This window comes from Panthera onca, chromosome E2, assembly GCF_046562875.1.
Source record: "Panthera onca isolate mPanOnc1 chromosome E2, mPanOnc1 haplotype 2, whole genome shotgun sequence".
Classification (NCBI taxonomy): domain Eukaryota; kingdom Metazoa; phylum Chordata; class Mammalia; order Carnivora; family Felidae; genus Panthera; species Panthera onca.
This window is the reverse complement of record NC_138353.1, coordinates 6264280-6290612: the sequence shown is the minus strand read 5'-3', so window position 1 is coordinate 6290612 and position 26333 is coordinate 6264280. Positions and strand designations below refer to the sequence as shown.

The window sequence follows — 26333 nt, the reverse complement described above, 5'->3', positions numbered from 1 at the left end:
GCATCCACGTAGACCGCGTCAGGCACTACCAGAATTTCAGAAATGAGCTCACACAGAAAAGACGGAACGAACAGACACTAACCATGGCCAGTCAGGCTCTCCGTGTTGGGGGTCCCTCGGGGGTCTTGGGGATCCCGGGCTGAGCCCCCAAATGTTATCCCCAGAATTCATGATCCCCAAAGACCACCAGGGAGCCGAGTCCGATGCAAAAGCAAAGAACCTTTATTCGAGCTAGCTTGAGCTCAATCCCCTACCTGCACCAATCCCCTACCTGCACCGACGCAGCGGTGAGATACCAGGGAGAGAGAGTGAGTTTCAAAAGGACAAAGGTTTTATTGGGGCCTAGGGGCAGTTGGTGAGGTAATGGCTGTGGCCTCAGCCGATTGGCTGGGGAAGGGTCGGAGTCCTGTTATGCAGGTCGCTGTGTGTGTTTTGATCGGGAAGTTTGAACGGGTGAGCGGGAGGTTACTCAAGGGGAGGAGGCGTGGTCAAGGTGAAGGACACAGAACAAGATGGAGTTGGCTGGCATAGGCCCGCCCTTTGAGGCAAGTACTATAGGATTTCACTCATATGTGGAACTTAATAAGCAAAACAAATGAGCAAAGGGGAAAAAAGACGATCCAAGAAACAGACTCTTAACTATTGAGAACAAAGATCAAAATTGAAGCATCAGGATTTATATTGGAGAGCGATCTTGCAAAGGTAGTTTGTGATAAGGCTTTGTTTCAAACATCCATGCTTTTGGTGTCAGAGAATCATAGTGGAGAGGAACCATACATCTGTACTGAACCTGGAAAAGACCTTGGAGCAAAGGTGGGTTCTCAGGATTGACAACGAATTCATACTTCCAATGTAATGGAACATGTTAATTTTCTCAATTGTCACAACAGACTCAACATCAGAATATTTTTACAAAGAATAAGTCTTTCTTCAAGATTAATCTGAGATATCCCATACTGCAGAATAAATAGAAGTCAAAATATGTTAAAACTCATGGCATGATAGATAGCAAAAGAACAAATATGTGGAGATGGCCAAATAATTTTATGAGGTATTTTATTCAATTTTTTGAGGTTTCTTTAGAAGGCTGCTCCATTATCTAGGAGTTTCAACCTGACATTTGGATTCTGGTGATAGGCTTTTCTTACTGGCCTTTTGTGATGGTCTCTGGGACAGAATTCCAAAGATGGAAGGTCCTACTTCATTAGCTGAGGTTCATTCATATTTTTGTTCCCTGAAAGAACAAGGATACTTTTAAAATAAATATTTTATTTTATTTTAAAAATAAATAATTAAAATAAATTAATATTTTTTTAAAATATTATTTTAAAATAAATATTTATTTAAAATAAAATAAATATTTTAAAAATATTTTTAAATATAAATATTAAAATAAATTTTTAAAAATAAATATTATCTTGGGGCACCTGGGTGACCCAGTCCATTAAGTGTCCAACTTCAACTTAGGTCATGATCTCATAGTTGGTGAGGTCAAGCCCCACATCCGAGCCTGGAACCTGCTTCGGATTCTGTGTCTCCCTCTGTCTCTCTCTGCCCCTCCCTTGCTTGTGCTCTTTCTCTCTCAAATAAACATTTAAAAACAAATAAATAAAATTAAATATTTTCTGAATTAGGGAGGATGTGGGGTGGCAGAGAATACTGTAAAACGATGCTGTTAAGCCCTTGGGTTTATTGTGTTCAGGGAGCCTATCTCCAGACAGACTCTATGTGGTTTATAGGAAAGGAATGCTTTACCAAATGACCATGAAATAAAGCAGGTCAAGACACTGGGAGATTGGGATTTATATGGGAAGATAGGAATAGGTTACTAGGGACTGATTATGTGGTAGAAATAATACAGGAGACATGGTGGCTACATTGTCCTTTGGATGTTAATAGCTGTTTTATTTCAAGAATTAGTGAAGGGGCGCCTAGGTGGCTCAGTTGGTTGAGTATCTGACTTCAGCTCAGGTCATGATCTCATGGCTTGTGAGTTCGAGCCCTGAGTCGGGCTCTGTGCTGACAGCTCAGAGCCTGGAGCCTGCTTCGGATTCTGTGTTTCCCTTTCTTTCTGTCCCTCCCCTGCTCATGCTGTCTTTCTCCTTCAAAAATAAATAAACATTAAAAAATTAATGAAAATGAATCTTATTTTTGACAATTGAATAGAGAACAGTTATCAGGAAAGCTTAATCGAAAGAACCAGTATAATTCATGCAGGTGTATGATTCACACTTAACTGATGGTATAACTTTTTTTTTTTAAGGTCATTTATTTGTTTTGAGAGAGACAGAGACAGCGCAAGCAGGGAAGGGGCAGAGAGAGGGAGAGAGAGAGAATCCCAAGTAGGCTCTGCACCATCAGTGCAGAGCCCGATGCAGGGCTTGAACTCACAAACTGTGAAACCATGACCAGAGCTGAAACCAAGAGTCAGATACTCAACCAACTGAGCCACCCAGGTGACCCTGCTGGTATAACTTTTCTACTTTTTTTTTTCTTCCAGATTTAATGAAGTATAATTATCAAATAAAATTGTATGATATTTAAATGTACAGTGTGATGATTTGATATATGTGTAGATTTTAAAAGGATTTTCCCCATGTAGTTGTCACATCTATTACTTTACATATTGTGTGTGTGTGTGAACATTTAAGTTCTCTAAGATTTCAGGTATATAATAGAATGTAGTTGCCATGTCCTACATGAATTCCTTAGTCTTTATTAGTTTTAGAACTGAAAGCTTGTACCCTTTTATCAACGTCTCCGTGTTTCCCACACCCCCCAGTCCTGGCAACCACTTTTCTAGGCAGTGTTTCTATGAAGTTGATTTAATTAAATAATGGATTTCTCTCTCTCTCTCTCTTTTTAAGTTTATTTATTTATTAAGTAATCTCTGCACCCAACCTGGGGCTTGAACTCACAACCCCTGAGATCAAGAGTTGCATGCTCTAAGGACTGAGCCAGCCTGGCGCCCCTTATTGATTATAAGTCAATGCATTTGAAGGAAGGAGCAGTCATATCTTTCACTTTTGGCAGGCAAAAACCCTGTCCAGCTAGGTCCTCAAACTAATGGGATTGCTTCTGGGATTATGCGCCAGTGGGCCTGAAGCCAGGTCACATAGCTCGTACCTCATCCTGTGTTATGGAGGGGCACTGTGTCACTGCATCTTTTAAAAATGGGATAAAAAGAATAAAATAAAAATAAAAATGGGATGATAGATCTGCTTTTATTCATATGTGTGCTATGTCAAGACATTCTGCTCAATTTTACCTGAAAGTATTTTAAATATGCTCATTTCCCTATCTAAACGTATTTTGATTGACTGTCAGTTTGACGTGGTTGAAATCTTCCATATGCAGGGTGAGAGAAAACACATCTGTAGTAGATGTTAACAGACACTGCCAGAAAAATTATTCAGGGTAGAAGTTTGTTGGATGTTTGATAACCTAGTTTTACTTTCCTTAGGGTTCATATTAAATTGCATACACTTCCCTCCTGGGTGCCTTTAGAAATATTGCAAAATTGATTATTCTTTAAGTGAAAGTCGCTAAGACTACATATGTTACAAGCTTTGTAAACATTTAGAAAGCAAAGAGCTAAAATATACAATTTGTAAATAAAAAACCTTGTACTTTGAGAAGGTATGTGTAGTGATTTTGAAATTATATTTAGATACTGATTTAAGTATATTATGATGTAAAGTTAAACTCAGGTATTTGAAGGTTAGTAATCTCAAGCGTGTAACAGAATAAATTGTTATAACAAACATAAATGACAACAAGGCAATTTATAACATTTTTTAAAAAGTTAGTGTTCTTCCTGAAGCAGTGGTTGGCAACCCAAATTATATATGCCTTCGCCCTCCACACCTCTTTCCTCTGGTCTCGTCCCTATGCAAGTCTTCGGAACTGAGCATAGCGTTGAGTTTGGCCTCCTGGGTGATTGGGGAATTGAAAAAGCAATGCCATTTTGTTGGGTGTCCGTATGGAATTGCCCTTTCTCTCCAGGGAGTTTCGAATTTTACATTCTAGTTTGTAAGCCCGACACAAACAGCTCCAGCTGTGTAATTAAACTACTTAAATTGATCCTAACTACAGGAAATGTTCCTGCACCCACCACGTCCCCACAGACCACCAGGATCCCAGTTCCCTGGCCCCCAAATTGCTTCAGCTTCACGGGCTTTTACCTTAAAACTGTTAGAGACCGTGAAATAAGCAGGAAGCAAGGCTGCTCCTGGAGATATTCCAAGAATCATTTTTACACCTGGCAGAGACACCTTGGGAGCGAGGGGAGGGACACCCGCCATATACCTGCCGCCTCGCGGTACCTGCCCCCTCGCCGTACCTGCCCCCTCGCCGTACCTGCCCCCTCGCCGTACCTGCCCCCTCGCCGTACCTGCCCCCTTGTGGTCTAGCCTCCTTCCACGCTCCACCCCCTGACGGGCTCGCCAAAGCCCCGTCCCCTCCCCATCTTCGTCCCGCCCCTGCGGAGGCCTCACGTCCCTTCGGCCCCGCCCCTCGCCGGCTCCGTCCTGTCCCCATCGCGGTACCTGCTGAGGCGTCACCTCTTCACGCCCCGCCCCTGACGGCCACGCCCCGCTTAGGCCCCGCCCACACACGGCCCCTTCGTCTTTTTATTGCACGCGCGCGCAGGTTCCTGTAGATCCGGAAGCGGATAGCGCGGAGCAAGAGTTTCGCTGTTGGGTGTGAGTTTCCGTCTTTCTAGTTTAAACCTGTTCTTTGCCGTCCCCTCTCCTCCAAAGCCGGGGTCTGGGTATCGCTACGGGTCTTAAAATCCCCGCATTTGTCACCGCACCCCAAGTAAATTCAGACGTCACATTGGGAGGCCGGGGGCGCGTCCCTTTCTGTTTAAAATCGCGGCTAAACTGGCCCCTGCCCCCGGCGTTTCCGCGTTCGGGCCACGCAGACACCGGCTCTCCGGTCCGTGTCCTGCTGGAATTCTCTTCGGAGCCCGCCGCCCGCCTCACGTCGTGAAAAGCCCCCTTCCACGAGGTGGATTCGCGCCCCGGCCCAGCCTCGCACTGTCGACCCTGCCTGGCAGTCCCTGCAGCCTCTCGGGAGAGGCCGCATCCTCCTCCGGGCCGACGATTCTGGAGAGCCCACCCTTCTGGGGCACTCTCCCCGCCCCCTCTCCTCGCGTCGGCTTCTGTTCCCCAGAACCCCCTCTCCATGGTCACCTCTTCCCCTGACTCCGCGCTGGGGTGGGTGACTCGGCCTGCCTAGTGACACCCAGTGTTTTTCGCCCCAAATTCCTCCCCACTTGAAAACGTGCTTCTTCCAGGAGGCGGTTGTCTTATTTCATCCCACGCCTACTGAATGTGTGATGGAGGGAGATTGGGAGAAAGAAAGCCACTGAAAGAAAACCTAGAGGCAACGTAGAGGATGGGTGAGGGACTTTGCAAAGAGATAGAATAAGCCGCGGAAGTAGCAGGTGGAAAAAGTAGAAGTTTGAGGAAAGCCCGGTCTCCAGGGAGATGAAGGAGAGCAAAATGGAAGGGCCCTTGTTCAGCGTAGGAGTGGAGGCAACAATGGTGAGGCACGTCAGATGGAGGAGAGGACTAAAGAGTTAAAGTCTTGGCCAACAGAGGAAGGTGTAGTTGAGACAGAGGAAAGAGGTGACAAGAGAGCGGAGGAAGAAACCAGAATGGAAGTATAGCTACCTGGGGGTGGGGACCAAAGGAGTATAACAGAGAAAGAAGAGAGGAATATAACGGAGAGCAGGGAAAGAGCGCAGGTGGGACAAGAAAGGGGCTGAAATGCATGGAGACTGGGGACAATCGGAAGGACCGGGGAGAAATAAAAACAAGAGGGGAAACACGTGCACAATGGGACAGAATAGGTGTGAGGGAAGGAATCCAGAGGACAGAAAGAGGATAACGGACTGAGCAGAAACCCAGGGGGAAAACAGAAAAAAAAAGAGAAACACAGAAGAAGATAGAATAAGAGGAAAGTACATCTTACTGAAAAGAGAGGGTGGGCTTGAATCCAGATGGGTCTGCGTTAATTGGATATAGATGATTAAGTTGTGAAATACTGATTTGGGGCTTTACCATCTAATACATTTAAAGTTTGTTTAAATCATGTGGATGAGGATGAGAATTTCAAAACACCTGCCCGTAAGGCTTGTGCGTTTTATATTTATTTGCATCGCAAGATAATTTCCATTTGCAAACCCTATTCAGCCAGTGAGCGGTATCTTAGTCATTTGTGGATCACCCTCTCCCCTTTGCCTGGTTTGGGGAAGGGGAGAAATGCTGGTCACTCCATGGTGCCTTTTTATTTATTTATATATACTTTTTAATGTTTTCTTTTTCTTTATTTTGGGGGAGAGAGAGAGAGTATGTGTGCGCACGCGTGGGGGAGAAGCCGAGAGGGGGAGAGAGAGTCCCAAGCAGGCTCTGTGCTGTTAGTGCGGAACCCAACTCTGGGCTCTATCTCACTTACTGTGAGATCGCGACCTGAGCTAAACTCGAGTCAGACTGCTTAAGGGATGATTAGGGACACCTGGGTGGTTCAGTTGGTCAGCTTCGGACTTCAGCTTAGGTCATGATCCCAGGGTCCTTGAATTCTAGCCCCGAGCAGGGCCTTCCGCTCTTCTGCTCTTGGTGACGAGCCTGCCTTGAATCCTCTGGCCCTTCTGCTCTTGGTGACGAGCCTGCCTTGAATCCTCTATCTCCCTCTCGCCCCTCCCCCACTCTTACACACTCTTGTGCGCATGCTCTCTCTCAAAAATAAATAAACATCTAAAAAAAACTCTTTAAAAAAGAGTCACATGCTTAACCAGCTGAGCCGCCCAGGTGCCCCTACATGGTGCCTTTTTAAAAGGAGTGTTAAATTTACTCTTTTTGTTTTTGTAATGGATTTACTTCCCCCTCCCTACTTCTCTTACATTTAATTCAGTATTCTTTTTGTAGCTTGAGGTAAATCTTAGTTCAGATTCCACTTTTCTATAAATAATAATAATTTTTTAAAGCTTATTTATTTATTTTGAGAGAGAGAGGAAGAGTAAGAGAGAATCCCAAGCAGGCCCCGCATCACCAGCACAGAGCCTAAGGCAGGGCTCCAGCTCACTCACGGTGAGATCATGACCTGAGTCAGAAGCTCAACCATCTGAGCCACCCAGGTGCCCTTTATATAAGTAATTATTAACTTCTGAAATAAGCTTTTGTGGCCTCCTGTACACTCAAGTCAGGTTATTCTTTCTTCAGTATGATATATATTTTTTAAGTTTTTATTTTAATCACCCAATGTGATATATTAATTTTGTTTTCACTTTGACCCCAGAATTACTTAGATTTTTTTTTTTAAATTTACGTCCAAATTAGTTAGCATATAGTGAAACAATGATTTCAGGAGTAGATTCCTTAATGCCCCTTACCCATTTAGCCCATCCTCTCTCCCACAATCCCTCCAGCAACCCTCTGTTTGTTCTCCATACTTCAGAGTCTCTTATGTTTTGTCCCCCTTCCTGTTTTTATATTTTTGTTTCCCTTCCCTATGTTCATCTGTTTTGTCTCTTAAAGTCCTCCTATGAGTGAAGTCATATGATTTTTGTCTTTCTCTCACTGATTTCACTTAGCATAATACCCTCCAGTTCCATCCACGTAGTTGCAAATGGCAAGATTTCATTCTTTTTGATTGCCGACTAATACTCCATTGTATATATATACCACATCTTCTTTATCCATTCGTCCATTGATGGACATTTGGGCTCTTTCCATACTTGGGCTATTGTCGATAGTGCTGCTGTAAACATGGGGGTGCATGTGTCCCTTCGAAACAGCACACCTGTATCCCTTGGATAAATGCCTAGTAGTGCAATTGCTGGGTTGTAGGGTAGTTCTATTTTAGTTTTTTGAGGAACCCCCATACTGTTTTCCAGAGTGGCTGCACCAGCTTGCGTTCCCAAGAATTATTTAGATTTTTTAAAAAAATTACAAATTATTTGCCTTTTAAATCGGTTTCTGGTTTAGATTGAGGCATGCGTGTTTTCTCCTATCTTATATATTAGAAAAGTTCTTCAGCAATTTGTACATACTTTTAGGTTGTTTCAGTGCGTACTTAGTAAGGATACCGATGGTCTTGTAGCCTTTGAAACCTAGTTTAACAGTTGCCTAATGCTCCAATTTCTTGTTATGTGACCCCTTAAAACAGTGGGCTGTGAGCTACTAAGTCTCTGTGCCCCTCAATTCCATTTTGTCTGCTCTCTGCAAACTGAAGGATGGCTGGGTTGACTTGGAACCTTTCCCAAAAGAGCCCATCTATTTACAATGAAGAAATTTGCTCATGAACAAAACAAAAAACCCTCAACAAAACTGAAATTAAACAAAAATTTGCTCAGAGCTAATTTCTGTAGCTGACCGTCTTTCAGTGTGATCTGCACTAATGGTTATGTTTTTGCAATTATGTATTTTTAAATATTTTACTCTCCCACGTGGTGAGGACTTCCCTGTGTGTGTGTGTGGCACAGAATGGGGTATGGCCATTCTAAGCTTTAAAGAGAATTTTCAACTTTTAAGGTGGACTTCTAAGAAAGAACCACATTGCCTGAGGAAGAGGCCCAGAAGAGGAGGAAGAAAAATGAAAGAGGAGACGGAATGGCGTTTTCTCAGGTAAAGTCATATTCTTGGTCGATGATCCATTTCTCCTTCCTGTTGGCCTTGCGGATCTCTAGAGTACTCTTGACACGTGCCCGTCCACACTCCCCCAGGCCTTCCCCCAGTCCCCCTCCTCTCCATTTAGATTCCAGCTCATGGTAACCCAGTGACACGGAGCCTGTGAGTAGGCTTGGCCACATGCTGATGGGCTCACGCTCAGGCAGCCGTTGTTTAGGGGCCACATCTGGATGCACTGTTAGCCATCTGTAAGCCGGGGTAAAAGAAGCTGCATGTGGAATCCTGTATTAATGTCCACACGTACCTGGAAACTTCTAGAAAAACAGACCAATAGCGAGCAATCTGCCCACTTGTACACTACATTTGAAGCTGAACAAGTGTGGGTCACTGCCTTTAAGATATTAATGATGGGAATGGAATGGAAAGAGTTTTATTCATCATGAGTTTTAAAATATGAAATCAGGGGCGCCTGGGTGGCTCAGTCGGTTAAGCGTAAGCATCCGACTTCGGCTCAGGTCACAATCTCACGGTCTGTGAGTTCGAGCCCCGCGTCGGGCTCTGTGCTGACAGCCCAGAGCCTGGAGCCTGTTTCAGATTCTGTGTCTCCCTCTCTCTCTCTGACCCTCCCCCGTTCATGCTCTCTCTCTGTCTCAAAAATAAATAAACATTAAAAAAAATTTTTTTAAATATGAAATCAACCTTTCTGAATTTGGATGGCTTTTATTTCTTTTCCTTGATCATTTCTCTGGCTAGGATTTCCGGTACTCTGTTGAACGGAAATGCTGAGAGTGTGGACCCTTGCTGCCGCCTTTTTTTTTTTTTTTGATAAAAAAATTTGTTTTAATTTATTCATGTTTGAGAGACAGACCGTGAGTGGGGGAGGGGCAGAGAGCGAGGGAAACACAGAATCTGAAGCAGGCTCCAGGCTCTGAGCTGTCAGCACAGAGCTTGATATGGCGCTCGAACTCATGGACTGTAAGATCTGACCTGAGCCAAAGTCGGACGCTCAACCGACTGAGCCCCCCGGGCGCCCCTGCCTTCTTCTTTATCTTAGAGGAAAAGCTTTCAGTCTCTCACCATTGGGTAGGCTGGTTGTGTGCTTTTTGTATATGACTTTGATTGTGTTGGGGGTAGTCTATTATTCCTAGTTTGTTGGATGTCTTCATCCTGAAAGCTAGTTGAATTTTGTGAAAGCCTTTTTCTGCATTGAGATGACCAAGTGTTTTTTTTCCTTCATTCTGTTAGTACATTCTACTAATGTATTGTCATTGATTTTTTGAATGTTGAATCTTCCATACTTTGTTTTAAAATTTTTTTAAGTTTATTTATTTTCAGAGAGTGAAATCACCAGGATGGAAGAGGCAGAGAGAGAGGGAGAGAGAGAGAATCCCAAGCAGGCTCTGCACTGTCAGCACAGAGCCTGATGCGGGGCTTGAACTCAGGAACCATGAGATCATGACCTGAGCTGAAGTCTGACGCTTACCCAGCTGAGCCACCCGGGTGCCCCTCTTTGTGGAGATTTTTGATCACTGCTCGTATGTCCTCTCCAGGTATAATTCTGTTCACATTTGTTATTTCTTCGTGATCATATGTCTTGGTAGGTTGTATGTTTTCATGAATTGACCCTTACCTTCGAGGTTATGCATTGTTGGCATGGAGTTGTTCATAGTACCCTCATAGAGTCCTTTTTAAAACTTTCCATGACATGAGTTGCAATGTTCACTAGTCTAGCTAAGGGCTTGTCAATTTATTAATCTTTTCAAAACATCTCTTGGTTTGTTGATTTTTTTAATATTGTTTGTTTTTTTTTTTAATCCTCTATTTCATTTACCTCTGCTGTAATCTTATTTACTTCCTTCTGCTAAACTGGGTTTAGTTTGTTCTTTTTCTGCCTCCTTGAGGTGTAAAATTAGATTTCTGATTTGAGATCTTTCCTCTTGTTTAATGTAAATATTCACCATTGCAGACCCTCCTCTGAGTGTCCCTACATTTCAGTATGTTGTTTTTTCATTTTCATCCGGACACTTTGCAGATTCTCTTGCAGTTTCTTCTTTGACCCATTGCTTAAGAATGCGCTGTTTGGGGGCACCTGGTGGCTCTATCATTAAGCATCTGACTTCAGCTCAGGTCATGGTCTCATGGTTTGTGAGTTCACGTCCCACATCAAGTAAGCATGAGCCCCGCTTTGCTCTCTCCCCCTGCCTCTCTCTCCCTCCCTCCCTCCCTCCCTCTCTCTCTTTCTCTCCCTCCCTCCCTCCCTCCCTCCCTCCCTCTCTCTCTCTCTCTCTCCCCCTCCTTCCCTCCCTCTCTCTCTCTCCCTCCCTCTCTCTCTCTCCCTCCCTCTCTCTCTCTGCCCCTTGCTCACTTGCTCTCTCTCTCTCTCTCTCTCTCTCAAAACAAAAAACAAAAAACAACAAAAAATGTTTTGGGGTTCCTGTTTGGCCCAGTAGGTAGACTCTTGATCACAGGGTTGTGAGTTCGAGCCCCATGTTGGGTGTAGAGTTTACTTAAAAAAATAAGCAATTAGAAAAAAGTATATTATAGAAAAAATGAGTTGTTTCCTTTTTACTATTTGTTTCTAGTTTCAATTCAGTGTTAGAGAAGATGCTCTTTACGATTTCAGCCTTCTTAAATTTGCTAAGATTTGTTTTCTGGCGTGATGTCACGTGTGCTTTAGAAGACCGTGTTCTGCTGCTGCTGGCTGTGGTGTTCTGTCTGCCTGGTAGGTGCACTTGCTGAGAGTGCTGTTCAGGTCTTCTGTCTCCTTCTGGATCTTCTGAAACTGGGTACTGAAGTCTACTGTTATTATTTCTTTTTATTTTTTTATTTTTTATTTTTATTAAAAAAATTTTTTTTAACATTTATTTATTTTTGAGACAGAGAGAGACGGAGCATGAATGGGGGAGGGGCAGAGAGAGAGGGAGACACAGAATCGGAAGCAGCCTCCAGGCTCCGAGCCATCAGCCCAGAGCCCGACGGGGGGCTCGAACTCACGGACCGCGAGATCGTGACCTGAGCTGAAGTCGGACGCTTAACCGACTGAGCCACCCAGGCGCCCCATACTGTTATTATTTCCTTAATACATCTGGGGGCTCTAATGTCACACGCCTGTGTGTTTACCGTTGTGCTGTCTTCCTGGTGAGCCAATCTTCTTATCATGATGTCCTTCCCCTCTTGCGACCGTTTTGTCTTATAGTCTCTTCTGTCTGATAGGATATAACCACCCCTGCTGTCTTTAGGATCCTGCTTGCATGAAATATCATTCTCCCTCTTGCCCTTTTAGCCTGTTTCCATCCTTAGATCTGTGAATTTCAACAGTTTCAGCTCCTTGACACTCTCTCTCTCTCTCTCTCTCACTCTCTCACTCTCTCACTCTCTCACTCACTCTCACTCTCTCACTCACTCTCACTCTCTCTCACTCTCTCTCACTCTCTCTCACTCTCTCTCACTCTCTCTCACTCTCTCTCACTCTCACTCTCACTCTCACTCTCTCTCACTCTCACTCTCACTCTCTCTCACTCTCACTCTCACTCTCACTCTCACTCTCACTCTCACTCACTATTTTTACCTCCTTTAACTTCTGCTGATGCCTGCTTAGGCTGGCTGGGCGATTGGCAGGAGCCCCGGCCAACCCCCTTTCCTCCACCGAAATTTCAGAGCAAATGCATCCAGCGTTCTTGACTGGTCGTGACATTTGGTGAAATGTTCTTGCTTAATGATAGTTTAATCATCGATTTCCTTTTTGTCATTTTTTTCAAGTGTCTATTACTGTGATATGTTTTTAAACCTGAATCTGTTCAGGTACTGCATATCATAACACCGGTAACTCTTCTAATCTCGAACCATCATTTTATTAGTGGAATAAACAAACTCTCTTCGGTGTTTGTTAATGCCTACACACCTACGTTTAAATGCATAAAATTGTATTTATATTTTTGAATGCAGGTATTTTATGGAGATTGGAGTTAAAGTATTCTTTATTTTTTCATGTTTGTCCCTCTCTTTACTAACCTATTGTATAGTCATACTGACAAACCGAATGAAGTACAATTTATACGTTTTAATCTTCCCAAACATGCTGAAATACACGTGAATAAAAATGATAATGGGGGCACTCGGGTGGCTCAGTTGGTTGAGTGTCTTGACTCTTGATTTCACCTCAGGTCATGATCCCAGAGTCATGGCAGTGAGCCCTGTGTTGGGCTCTGCGCTGACCATGAAGCCTACTTGAGATTATTTCTCTGTCTCTCTCTGCCCTCCCTTGAGCAGACTCTCTCTCTCTCTCTCTCTCTCTCTCTCTCTGTCTCTCTGTCTGTCTGTCAAAAACCACTGGTGGATTCTGTGTTCGTTTACTATAAAAACAGCCATTTAAAACCTTTCTTTTGGGGTGCCTGGGGGGCTCAGTAAGTTGAGCATCTAACTCTTGATTTCAGCTTAGGTCATGATCCCAGGGTCATGGGATTGAGCCTTGTGTTGGGCTGTGCGCTGAGCATGGAAACTGCTTAAGATTCTCTCTCTCTCTCTCTCTCTCTCTCTCTCTCTCTCTCGGGCACCTGGGTGGCTCAGTCGGGTAAGCTTCTAACTCTTGATTTCAGCTCAGGTCATGATCTATGATCTCACAGTTTGTGAGTTTGAACACCACATCAGGTTCTGCACACAAATCACAGAGCCTGTTTGAGATTTTCTCTCGCTCCCTCTCTCTCTGCCCCTCCTCCTCTCACACTCTTTCTCAAAATAAATTTTAAAAACTTAAAAAAAAAAGTTTCTCTTTCTCCCCCTCTGCCTCACTCCCCTGCCCATGTTCTCTCTTAAAAAAAAAAAAAAAATCATTCAAAATTATGTTGAGAAACCACGCCTCATATTTCAGTTAATTTGCACGAGTGCACGGATGTGTAAGTCCATGGTTTTTTTGGTTTTTAATTTTTTTTAACGTTTATTTATTTTTGAGACAGAGACAGAACATGAACAGGGGAGGGGCAGAGAGAGAGGGAGACACAGAATCGGAAGCAGGCTCCAGGCTCTGAGCCATCAGCCCAGAGCCCGACGCGGGGCTCGAACTCACGGACCGCAAGATCGTGACCTGAGCTGAAGTCGGACGCTTAACCGGCTGAGCCACCCAGGCGCCCCGTCCATGGTTTTTATAGAGACATTCCATAAATTTCATAGTTTTTAGTCATTGAAATTATATCTTAAGTATATTCCATGGCCTTAAATTCTTTCTACACTATCAGGCTAATGATTTAGGTAATGATAAGCATAGCAGTGTTTCTGTGCATGCAGCGTCTATGAGGACCTTTTATGCAGTTTGATGTCGTAAACTTTGAGCTTGTTTCAAGAAGCCTCTGTCTGTGTACTTGTAATGCTCCGTTACTGAACTACTTAATTCTTGAGTTTCAGTTCTAAAACCTGACTACCTGAGCTCGTGTGCTCGCTGTGTCATTCTTAGCTCTTTGACCAGAGGAGAGTTTCCTAGAGTGCCTCTGACCAGTATGAGTCTTCCCCTCCATAAGATGGGAGCACATCTTCCCCCAGTGAGCTGTTCTGCTGATACCAGCTTGGTACATGTGAAGCCTTTAGAGTAATACCTAGCACGTAGGAAGGGTCAGAAGCTTTGAAGTCATTGCCATTGCTATCCTCATCACAAGTTTTATTGATTTCATTTTAATTTTTAATTAAGAAAATTTTTTTAATGTTTATTTTTGAGAGAGAGAGAGAGAGAGAGAGAAAGAAAGAAAAAGCACAAGGGGGAGAGGGGCAGAGGGAGAGGAAGACACAGAATCCAAAGCAGGCTCCAGGGTCTGGGCTGTCACACACAGCCCGATGTGGGGCTTGAACTCACAACCTGAGCTGAAACCAAGAGTCAGACACTTAACCAACTGAGCCACCCAGGTGCCCCCTCATCACTGTTTTTAAATTCTAACTTTTCTTTCAAGCCACTGTGAATGTTGTCATCTCTGCAGATAGCACTCGTCCCGTAGCTCATCTAGATAGTATCACTCCGTGTGTAGAACATAGTATCTAATACTGTGTATAGACAGTGTAGTATTGGGGTTTTTTAGGTGTATTCCTCATGTATTATCCACAAAAATGAAAAATCCATACTTACTTGGAGGGTATTATAATCTCTTATGGGAATGCATAAGAACTTAGAGGCATGTAAGTTGCCTAAAAGACCTTAACATGGGTCTGTTGGACACTCACTTTAACCAAATTGATACTTATGCACCTCTCTTTTCTCATTTTGTGTGAAGAACTTACTCCATGGCCTCTTGGTGAAGTGTGTTTTCATTTCAGGGACGATTGACCTTCAAGGATGTGGCCATAGAATTCTCTCAGGAGGAATGGGTGTGCCTGGACCCCGCTCAGAGGGCCTTGTACAGGGACGTGATGCTGAAGAACTACAGGAACCTGGTCTCCCTGGGTGAGGACAATGTCTGTTCAGAAGTGGGGATCTGCCCTTGGGTATCTTTGCATTTTTCCTTAGTTTGCCTCCTGGGAGCCCCTGCCTTACTTGTCTGAGTTTGAAGCCCTGTTGCCTCAGAATTGAAAAGCCTCATTATGTGGCAGCTGGACTTTTACTTTCCTCTTTTTTCAGATGATACATCAGGAGTTGTTCTGGAGTTTAAGAATGCATAAAACCAAATGGCAGACTTCTAAAATAGCCAGTTTCCGGGGCACCTGGGTGGCTCAGTCGGTTAAGCGTGACTTCGGCTCAGGTCATGATCTTGTAGTTTGTGAGTTCGAGCTCCACATCAGGCTCTGCTGACAGCTCAGAGCCTGGAGCCTGCTTCAGATTATGTGTTTCCTCATCTCTCTGCCCCTCCCATGCTCATGCTCTGTCTCTGTCTGTCTCTCAATAATAATAAACAAATGTTCAAAAAAAATTTTAAATAGCCAATTCCCTATTTTCTTCCCCTGCGCTTTGGATTCAGTAGTTTGGGAAGAGAGCTGTATCTCTGCGATCCTGTTGCCTGTGCTCTCAGAAGGAGGCAGGCAGTGGAGGAGTTTGTGAAATGATCTTTCCAGATCCATCTGTGATGTCCTCTCTCCTCAGCTGAAAAAAAAGCGAGGATTCTGGAAAAGCCATAGCACATCACGTTCACGTTCCTTTCTTCTTATAAGCAGGACTATGTGTGTTTGACCTGAATATAATGTCCTTTTTGAAGCAAGGGAAAGAAGGGCAGAGAGGAGGCCGCACATTAATAGTGTTTGAGAGGGGCGCCTGGGTGGCTCAGTCGGTTAAGCATCTGACTCTTGGTTTCGGCTCAGGTTGTCTCAGAGTTTTGTGAGTTTGAGCCCCACATCCGAGCCCACTTGGGATTCTCTCTCCCTCTCTCTGCCCCTCTGCCACTCATGTGCTCTATCTCTCTCAAGATAAATAAATAAACTAAAAAAAAAAATGGTGTTTGAGAAACTCTCTGCAGTGGGAGAGTTCTATGGGAAAACAAAGGCTTTTTTCTTATGAACACTTGGAGGACATTTTTCTCCTCCCTCGCTTGTCACTCTGTCTTCAGATGTGTGAGGTTGACCCTTTCACCCTCCAGCGGTGTTGCAGCTCCCGCAGAGATGAACACAAACGTCGCGATCCGTGATCCACACACAGTGACCTGGTGCAGTGATTGCTTTGGTCCTTGACTTTGCAGGGCATGGGAGGGCCGTTTCAAAGGGGATCTCTCCTTCTGGGCTTGATGCCATCAGATGCTCGGGTCTTCGTCCACGTGGCTCAGAGCTGAGGCCTCCGTAGTCCTGACTCTTGCACCTGTCCTGGTTCCACACCCATTGGCTGTCCCTGGGAGACCTGATCAGAAGGGAAGACACTGGCTGCTCTTGCCTTCCTTTCGTCGGGCTCCCTGGAAGCTGCATGGCACCGTCTTGAGCCCTGACTGCCTGTTCAGGTTTCTTAGCCATAGCTTCCATTCTGCTTCTGCCACACTTCAGGGGCACATGAAATGGGGAGGTGGGTTGGATCTTACGAGATTTTTTACTCAGATGTGTGAAGACAGTTGGCAGAAAGGTCTTTTTGATCCCCTGTCCTACATGGGAGCGCATTTCAGCTTTTAGCTTGGTGTCTGTGGGTGGAGGGCACAGTCCCGTGTCAAGATCCTACATCACCTGGCCCTGACATCTTGTATTTTCTCTCTCTTCCACCTCTCTACCTAGTTTGGCAACGATTTCATTTTTCTTAAGTCTCTGTGATTTTGCCTCTGAAATTTGCTTTTGGAAGACACATCCCTAGAGTCTGAAATTTCGTCCTCTTTTTTTTCGCTGTGATAGTCCACTTTTAGGTTATGGACTGCTTCTGGTGGAGTCTTCTGTGGAGTGGGTTTACTTGGTACAGAAAATTCTTGACCAAGAACACTTTGACTACCGTGTTCTAATAATAGTCTGCTTCCTACAGAAGCACCTCTTGAAGCTACTGGTTAGACTGGTCAGCATATGCCCTGGATACTGAGATGGAAAGTATCACGAGATCCTGACTGGACCAGTGATTCCAGTTTTCTTTACGGTTTTTGAGGTGTGTCACGTTATCTCTCAAGGGCTCTGTGACAACGTTGTTCATTAGATGCTAATTCATCCCTTTGAGCCACAATAAACAAAACAGGAATCTGTCCTGGGGCAATGTTGTCCACGTTCACGTTCTCATATGTCTGAGTCTGTTGACTGGACTGTTGTTCATGTTGCCTTTGCCATCCCCTCTGCGGGCCATTGTTATTCTACCTCAACAGGTATAATTATACAGCATCTTAATGAGGGAGTTGCTGAAGCTGAGCGATGACTTTAATGAAGTTCACCGTAATACGTTTCCTTTAAGCCACTTTTTCCTTTCATCTTGTCCATTTCTATTCATTGTAAAGGAACTTGATTTTTTTTTAAGTTATTTATTTTGAGAGAGAAGGGGAGAGAATATCCCAAGCAGCCCCTCGCTGAAAGCACAGGGCCCGACATGGGGCTTGAACTCACGAACTGTGAGATCAAGGCTGAAGCCAAAATCAAGAGTTGGATGCTTAACCAACTGAGCCACCCAAGCACCCAAGAACTTGATTTTTATTATTTAATCATCAATTGTGAATTTCTGATGCTACCAGTAGTGTTTTTTGTTTTATATTTGTAAGTGGGAGTGTTGAATTGGGGAGCAGATATTGTTTTAAATATTTTACACTATTTCCGTCTTTAGTTTTCAGGGTATGGCTCAGCAACAGGTTCCCTAAATCCAGCACAAACCCTGGAATATGTTGAAAAGATAGTCTGAATTATTTTTTCTACTTGTCCTCACCTGATCTAGTACCTAATATCAAGTTACACTTTTGTGAATTAAATTTATTAAATTGGGAATTTTAGATATCTTAAAAACATGCATATTTTATATTTGTACTGTACAAATCCCAGAAATACCATTAATTTGTCATGTAAGATTTATTGCTTTTTTTATAGTATGTTTTCAGTTTTTTGTGCATAACTTGTTGAGTTTGTGTAAATTTCACTGACTTAATTTCTTGTTGTAACTGCTGTGTTCTAAAAATTACTCTCCCTGTCTAGATTCATCATGTTCATATCAGTATATTGAATTGATACGTAAATATCATTGTGTTTTACAGAAAACTTAGCACATTTCTTATATTTTATTGACTTCTCTTCCACTGTTGCTTATGACACTTATATTTTCTGCAAAATTTCTAAATTTCTGTAAATTGCATTCATGAGTGAACACATGAACACTATTTTGGGTTTCCATCTGAACTTCATAGAAGGTGCACCTGGTCCCTGGTGTCCCACCGTCTCGTGCTTTCCTGTTGTTCTCTGGCTCTCGTTTGCTGTGTATGCTGCCCACCTCCTCTCTGCCCGCGGACCTCCTCCAGGGAGGAGAAGTTGTTTCCGCGTGAACCTGCTGCTGCTTATGGTGTCCTGTGTCACAGGTCCTTCCCGCAGTGGACCATTTGCTTATTTCCTCTGGTCTCTGTAAGCTTACTTTTGTTCTCCTGGTCATATTTATGAAGTCTGATTTACTAATTTTGGATAAGTGCACATTAAGTTTCATGGATTCATAATAACAGCTTGGCATTTAGTAATACCTACAGGAGGGGCACCTGACCTCATGTCTCTCTCTATTGTTTCAGATAACTTTCATAATATTGTCCATCATTTGAGCTTACTAGAGTTAAAATATGCCATATTTTTCTTGTTTGAATGTAGATTCAGTTGATTACCACGAGTATTTAAATTCACTTGTTTTCCATTTATTTTCTTCTCTACCCACAGCCTGGTGAACACCATTTTACTTTCTGTTTTTGTGAATTGGACTATTTTAGATACTTCACATAAGTGGAGGAGGGACAGAGAAAGAGGGAGAAAGAGAATCTGAAACAGGCTCCAGGCTCTAAGCTGTTAGCACAGAGCCTGACGTGGGGCTTGAACCCATGAACCGTGAGCTCATGACCTGAGCCAAAGTCGGACCCTTAACCGACTGAGCCACTCAGGCATCCCAAGTGTCTTTTTAAGGCTGAGTAATATTTCATTTTGTGTATATACCACATTTTATTTGTGCGCTCCTCAATCAGTAGACATTTGAGTTGCTTCTACCTCTTGGTTATTTTTTTTTATGTTTGTTTATTTATTTTGAGAGACAGAGCAGGGGAGGGGCAGTGAGAGGGAGAGAGAGAATCCCAAGCAGGTTCTGTGTTGGTAGCACGGAGCCCAACGTGGGGCTTGATCTCATGAACTGTGAGATCATGACCTGAGCCGAAATCAAGAGTCAGACGTTCAACCAACTGAGTCAACCAGGTGCCCTTGGCTGTTTTTTTTTTTTTTTTTTAAGTGTATTTATTTTGAGAGACAGAGCAGGGAGGGACAGAGAGAGAGGGAGAGAGAGAATACTAAGCAAACTGTCAGCACAGAGCTCAATGCAAGGGCTCAATCTCGCAAACTGTGAGATCATGACCTGAGCCAAAATCAAGAGTTGGACACTTAACCCACTGAGCCACCCAGGCGCCCCTACCTCTTGGCTGTTTTGAATAATGCTTCTGTGAACATGGGTATGCAAACATCTCTTTGAGGTCCTGCTTTCACTTTTTTTGTGTACACACCCAGAAGTGGAAATGCTAGATTATATGGTATCTTCGTTTGGTGTCCTATAACAAGGTACTATAGAATGGGTGGCTTATTAACAAGTTTTATTTCTTATAGTTCTGGAGGCCAGAAGTCTGAAATCAGGGTGCCAGCATGGTTAGGCTCTGAGGAAGACCTTCTGATGGGTTGCAGATGGGTGACTTCTCATTGTCCCTCCCATAGCAGAAACAGAGAGAGATAGCTCTCTCTGATCTCTCTTGTAAGGACACTGATGATACTCATGAGGGCTCCACCATCATGGACTGGTCACTGCCCATAGGCCCACCATTGTATTTTGGAAGGTTTCAACATAATGAATTTTAGAGGAACACCAGTGTTTAATCTACAACATTCTGCTCTCACCCCCCTCCCCAAGTTTCATGTACTTCCCATATGCCAAATACATGTGTTCTATCCCACCACCCCTACAAGTCAACTCGTTCTAGCATCAGCTCTAAAGTCTGTAGTCCAAAACCTAATCTAAACATCTCTAAATCAGATATGGGTGAGACTTGAGGCAAAAAATCCTCTCCAGCTGTGAACCTATAGAATGGAGTAATTGTGTACTTCCAGAATATAGTGGTGGGACAGGCATAGGGTAGACAATACCATTCAATAAGCAGAAATGGGGGAGAAGCACAGGTTGATCCCAGGCAAGTCCAAAACCTAGCAAGATCCATGAGATCTGAAGGCTTGAAAATAATCCTCTTTGCCTCCATGCTCTGCCCTCCAAGCCTGTTGGACAGCAGTCCTACTGCTAGACCCAGCTCCACCAGGCAGGGTCCCGCACCACCCCCCAGGTTCTACTGAGCAGGGGTTGAAAACCCAGTTTTGCGGGGAGGTCATCTGGCCTGTTGAAAGTGAAGAGGCAGGGGTGCCTGGGTGGCTCAGTCGGGCTAGTGTCCAACTTTGGCTCAGGTCATGATCTCGCAGTTTGTGGGTTTGATCCCCGCACTGGACTCTGTGCTGTCAGCTCAGAGCCTGGAGCCTGGCTGGGATTCTGTGTCTCCCTCTCTCTCTGCCCCTCCCCCACTGTGCTCTGTCTCTCAAAAATACATAAATGTAAAAAAAAAAAAAAAAAAAAAAAAAAGAAAGAAATTAAAAAAAAAAAAAAGAAAGTGAAGAGGCAGGCCCAATCATCTCTGAAGTGCCTTGAGGTCACTCCTCCTTTGTGTTGAAGAATAGAGAACATTTGCAGAGAAATAGCTTTATGGTTCTGTTTTGTAAAGTCTGGCTGTCTTCCTTTATTCCTTTCCATTTTCTTTCCCTTCACTTCACACCGGCAGTTTTCCTGCTATAGTAGCTGATAAGGTCCATAGTTGACACTCACTAATCTTTTTTTTTTTTTTTAATTTTTAAACATGAGTATAGTTGACGCACAACTTTATATTAGTTTCATGTGTACAGCATAGCGATTCAAGTTTGTGCGTTATGTTGTGCTCACCAGTGTAGCTACCATCTGTCACCATACAACGTTATCACAGTATCATTGACTGTATTCCTTATGCTGTGCCTTTTATTCTCATGACATTTATTTCATAACTGGAAATTTGTATCTCCCACTCCCCTTCAGTCATTTTGCCCACCTCTCTACTCCCCTCCTCTCGTCAACCATCAGTTCTTATATTTATAGATCTGATTCTGCTTTTTGTTTGTTTATTTTTAAAAGGGACAGAAGACATGAATAGGCATTTTCCCAAAGGCCAACAGACACATGGAAAGATCGTCACCACCACTCGTTATCAGGGAATTGCAAGTCAAAACCACAATGAGCTATCATCTTAAATTTGTCAGAATGGCTAAAATCAAAGATGAGAAATAACAAGTGCTGATGAAAATGTAGAGGAAAAGGAACCTTGTGCACTGTTGGTGGCAGTGTAAATTGGTACAGCCACTCTGGAAAGCAGTATGGAGATTCCTCAAAATATTAAAAATAGAAATACCATATGATCCAATAATTCTACCACTAGGTATTTACCCAAAGAAAATGAAAACACTAGTTTGAAAAGATTATGAATGCACCCCTATGTTTATTGCAGCATTATTTACTGGCCAAGACAGGGAAGCAACCTAAGGATCCGTTAATACGCAAATGGATAAGGAAGATGTGGTATTTTAGAGTGGAATGTTACACGGCCATAAAAAAGGATGGTATTGTGCCATGTACAACAACGTGGATGGGCCTAGAATGTATTATGCCAAGTGAAGTAAATTAGACTGAGAAATACCTCATAAGATTTCACGTACATGTGGAATCTGAAAAACCCTGCAAAACACACTCATTCTGATCTTATCAAACAGCTTGGCCATACCCTATTCCTTTTTTTTTTTTTTTTTAATATAATTTATTGTCAGGTTGGCTAACATACAGTGTATACAGTGTGCTCTTGGTTTTGGGGGTAGATTCCCATGATTCATCACCTACATACAACACCCAGTGCTCATCCCAACAAGTGCCCTCCTCAGTGCCCCTCACTCATTTTCCCTTCCCACCCCATGAACCCTCAGTTTGTTCTCTGTATTTAAGAGCCTCTTATGGTTTGCCTCCCTTCCTCTCTGTTTGTAACTATTTTTTTCCCCCTTCCCTTCCCCCATGGTCTTAAGTTTCTCAAGTTCCCCATATGAGTGAAAACATATGGTATATGTCTTTCTCTGACTGACTTATTTCACTTAGCGTAATACCCTCCAGTTCCATCCACGTTGCTGCAAATGGCAGGATTTCCTTCTTTCTCATTGCGAAGTAGTATTCCATTATATATATCAAACCATATCTTCTTTATCCACTCATCAGTTGATGGACATTTAGGCTCTTTCCATAATTTGGATCTTGTTGGAAGCACTGCTATAAACATTGGGATACATGTGCCCCTACGAATCAGCACTCCTGTATCCTTTGGATAAATTCATAGTAGTGCTATTGCTGGCTTGTGGGTAGTTCTAGTTTTAATTTTTTGAGGAACCTACACTCCGTTTTTCCAGAGTGGGTGCACCAGTTTGCATTCCCACCAACAATGCAAGAGGGATCCCCTTTCTCCACATCCTCATCAGCACTTGTTGTTTCCTGAGTTGTTAATTTTAGCCACTCTTGAGTGGTGTAAGGTGGTATCTCAGTGTGGTTTGACTTGTATTTCCCTGATGATGAGTGACGTTGACCATCTTTTCATTTGTCTGTTGGCCAGATATCTGGTTGTCTCCTTTGGAAAAGTGTCCATTCATGTCTTCTGCCCATTTCTTCAGTGGATTATTTGTTTTTCAGGTGTTGAGTTGGTAAGTTCTTTATACATTTGGGATACTGGCCCTTTATCCGATATGTCATTTGCAAATATCTTTTCCCATTCCATTGGTTGCCTTTTAGTTTTGTTGATTGTTCCCTCTGCAGTGCAGAAGCTTTTATCTTCATGAGGTCCCAATAGTTCATTTTTGCTTCTAATTTCCTTGCCTTTGGAGATGTGTTGAGCAAGATATTGCTGCAGCTTATGTCAAAAAGGTTGTTGCCTGTTTTCTCCTCTAAGGTTTTTGATGGTTTCCTGTCTCACGTTTAAGTCTTTCATCCATTTTGAGTTTATTTTTGTGTGTGGTGTGAGAAAGTGGTCTAGTTTCATTCTTCTGCATTTTGCCATCCAGTTCTCCCAGCACCATTTGCTAAACAGACTGTCTTTTTTCCATTGGATCCTCTTTCCTGCTTTGTCAAAGATTAATTGGCCATACATCTGTGGGTCCAATTCTGGGTTCTCTATTCTATTCCATTGGTCTATGTGTCTGTTTTTGTGCCAGTACCATGCTGTCTTGATGATTACAGCTTTGTAGTAGAGGCTAAAGTCTGGGATTGTGATGCCTCCCACTTTGATTTTCTTGTTCAACATTCCTTTGGCTATTCGGGGTCTTTTGGGCCACACCCTATTCTCTTCCAAACATGCTTTCTCCTTTTTTGCAAAATGGTTAGGCTGGGAATTTTCAAAATCTTGAAGTTCTATAGTCTCTTTTTGCTTGATACTTTTATCTTCAAGTTATTTCTTTGGTCTTGTTTAACCATTAGCAGTCAGGAGGAACCAAGCGTCTTGGCTTAGAAATTTCAGCTGAAGAGCAATGGCATTGCTTGCAAGTTCTACTTTCCACAAGACAGTAGAGCATGAATGCAGTTCGGCCAAGAGAACTGTGTTCAGCTCTCTTCTTTTTGTCTTGGAGCCTATACCAGAATCACATTTAAAATTCCCTTTGTGACATTCTCAGCTTCCAGCATGCACCTTTACCCGTGACCCAGTTCACAGCCACATCCCCATTTTTAGGTATTTGTTGCAGAAGCTCCCTACTTCTCACGATCAAGACAATTTTCTTTCTTAGTGTGTTCAGGCTCTTGTAACAAAATACCAAAAACTGGGTGGCTTACAACAGTTGTTCCATTTGTTTTGCACAGTGCTGGAGATGGGAAGTCAAAGATCAGGGTGCCAGCATGCTTGGGTTCTGGTGATGACCCCCTTCCTGACCGCAAGCTGCTGCTGACTGCTTGTATCTTCACATGATACGAGAAAGAGCTGGCTGTCTGGCCTCTTGTAATGGCACTAATCCCATTTATGCGGGCTCCATCCTGATGACTTCATTACTTCCCAAAGCCACCACCTTCAAATGTATCACCTTGGGGATTAGATTTTAATGTAGAAATTTTAGGGGGCACAAACATTCAGCTCACAGTGTATGGTAATTTAATTTTTAATTTTCAAGTAACTGTCCTGATATTTTCCATCTACATTTTACTTGCTGATGAACATTGCATAAGAATTCCCATTTTTCCCCATCTTCGCTAACACTTAGTATTTTCTGTTTCTTCGATAGTAGCCATCCTAATGAGTGTGAGTGATAATCTCATTGCGGTTTAGATTTGCATTTCTCTAATGGTCAGTGATACTGAACATCATTTCATAAGTTTGTTGGCCATTTGTATATCATCTGTGGAGAAATGTTGGTTCCAAAGTCCTTTGCCCATTATTTAATCAGAATATTTGTGGGTTCTGTTTTTGTTGAGCTGTAGGAGTTTGTGATATTGTGATTCGTAATAAGAAATCTGGTCTTCATTCGTGTTTCTTGCGCAGAACTTCTAAAACCCTTGGAATTTCCTGAGCGATAAGAGCAATGGGAGCATCTTTAAAAAAAAAAATTTTTTTTTTACATTTATTTATTTTTGAGAGACAGAACACAAGTGGGGAGGGGCGTAGTGTCAGGGAGACACAGAATCTGAAGCAGGCTTCAGGCTCTGAGCTGTCAGTATAGAGCCCAACGTGGGGCTCGAACTCAGACCGCGAGATCATGACCTGAGCCAAAGTCGGATGCTTAACCGACTGCACCACCCAGGCGCCCCACAATGGGAGCATCTTTGATCATAATTTGACTTCTTGTCCTCAATTCCTGAAATTGCTCAGGAGCCATAAAGATGAAATGGGTGTCTTGTTCTTCATAACAGTCACCTCTCAACCACAACCTAGTTTATGCTAATGAGGTGACTTTTGGAAATCCTGTAAAGATGGGGGGCTTGTTGCCAGGGGAGACAGCCAAGTGATTGGAGGGTTGGAACTTTCAGTCCATCCCTGGACCTGTGGGAGAGGAAAGGGGCTGGAGATGGAGTTCAGTCAGCAGTGATCAGTGATTTAATCGATAATGCCTCTATAATGGAGCCTCCATAAAAACTCAAAAGGAGAGAGGTCAGAGAGCTTCTGCGCTCGTGACCAAGAGGAAATTTGTGGAGAGTGACCCACGTGGAGAGGACTCTGCACCCTTTCCTCTTGCCTTGCCCTACGCGTTCCAGAGTCACCTCCTCTCGTGATGAACCAGTAATCTAGTAGGTAAAATGTTTCTCTGCATTCTTTGAGCCAATCTAGCAAGTCAGACCCAAGGAGGGGGTTCATTGGAACTTCAGATCTATAGCTGGTCCGTCAGAAGCCTAGGTATGACAACTTGGACTTACCATTAGCATCTAAAGTGGGGGCGGGTCGTGTAGGACTGAGCCCTTAACTTGTGGGACCTCCAAATAGATAACATCAGGCTTGAGTTGAATTGTCAGAACTGAGTCAGAATTGTAGGATACCTAGCTGCTGTCAGAGCATTGTTTTTTGGTATGGGGACCTCCCCACTCCCAGACCACGCACTGTGGAACTATACCCTTTTAGAGTTCTTATTTATTCTTAATACCAACCTATTATCAGATATATGATTTGCACATCTTTTCTTGTGCTCCATAGGTTGGCTTTAAGCTCTTGATTTGTGTCCTTTGGTGTGCAGGAGTTTTTGATTTTGATGTAGTTTATCTGATTGTACTTTTGTTGCCTGTGCTTTGGTGTTATATCTGGTAAATTATCGCAAAAAGTAATGTCATGAAGCTTTTCCTCTGTTTTCTACTAGGAATTTTATTTTATTTTATTTTATTTTATTTTATTTTATTTTAATTTTTATTTTATTATTTTAATTTTATTTTGTCAGTTATTTAAATTGTCAGGTTAGTTAACATACAGTGAGGTCCTGGCTTCAGGAGTAGATTCCTGTGATTTGTCACTTACATACAACATCCAGTGCTTCTCCCAACAAGTGCCCTCCTCAATGCCTATCACC

The 26333-nt window shown here is 43.1% G+C and overlaps 1 long non-coding RNA gene and 1 pseudogene across 3 annotated transcripts in view; one reads left to right on the top strand and one right to left on the bottom strand.

Annotated features, from left to right (window-relative positions):
- Positions 1–1039: 1039 nt before the first annotated feature.
- LOC132691271 (uncharacterized) lies at positions 1040–4502 on the bottom strand. Of its 2 annotated transcripts, XR_009615678.2 has the most exons (3): positions 4394–4502; positions 3868–3932; positions 1040–1234 (listed from the first exon to the last, which is right to left on the bottom strand). It is a non-coding gene; the product is annotated as an uncharacterized LOC132691271 (long non-coding RNA). The 2 variants fall into 2 exon arrangements; XR_009615677.2 differs by lacking the exon at positions 3868–3932.
- A 78-nt stretch (positions 4503–4580) lies between these two features.
- The window catches only part of LOC144614606 (uncharacterized), a 34347-nt pseudogene continuing 12594 nt past the window's right edge, over positions 4581–26333 (top strand). Inside the window, exons 1-3 of the transcript XR_014136175.1 lie at positions 4581–4703; positions 8538–8630; positions 14928–15054. The product of XR_014136175.1 is annotated as an uncharacterized LOC144614606 (transcript). The remainder of the gene's footprint in view (positions 4704–8537; positions 8631–14927; positions 15055–26333) is intronic.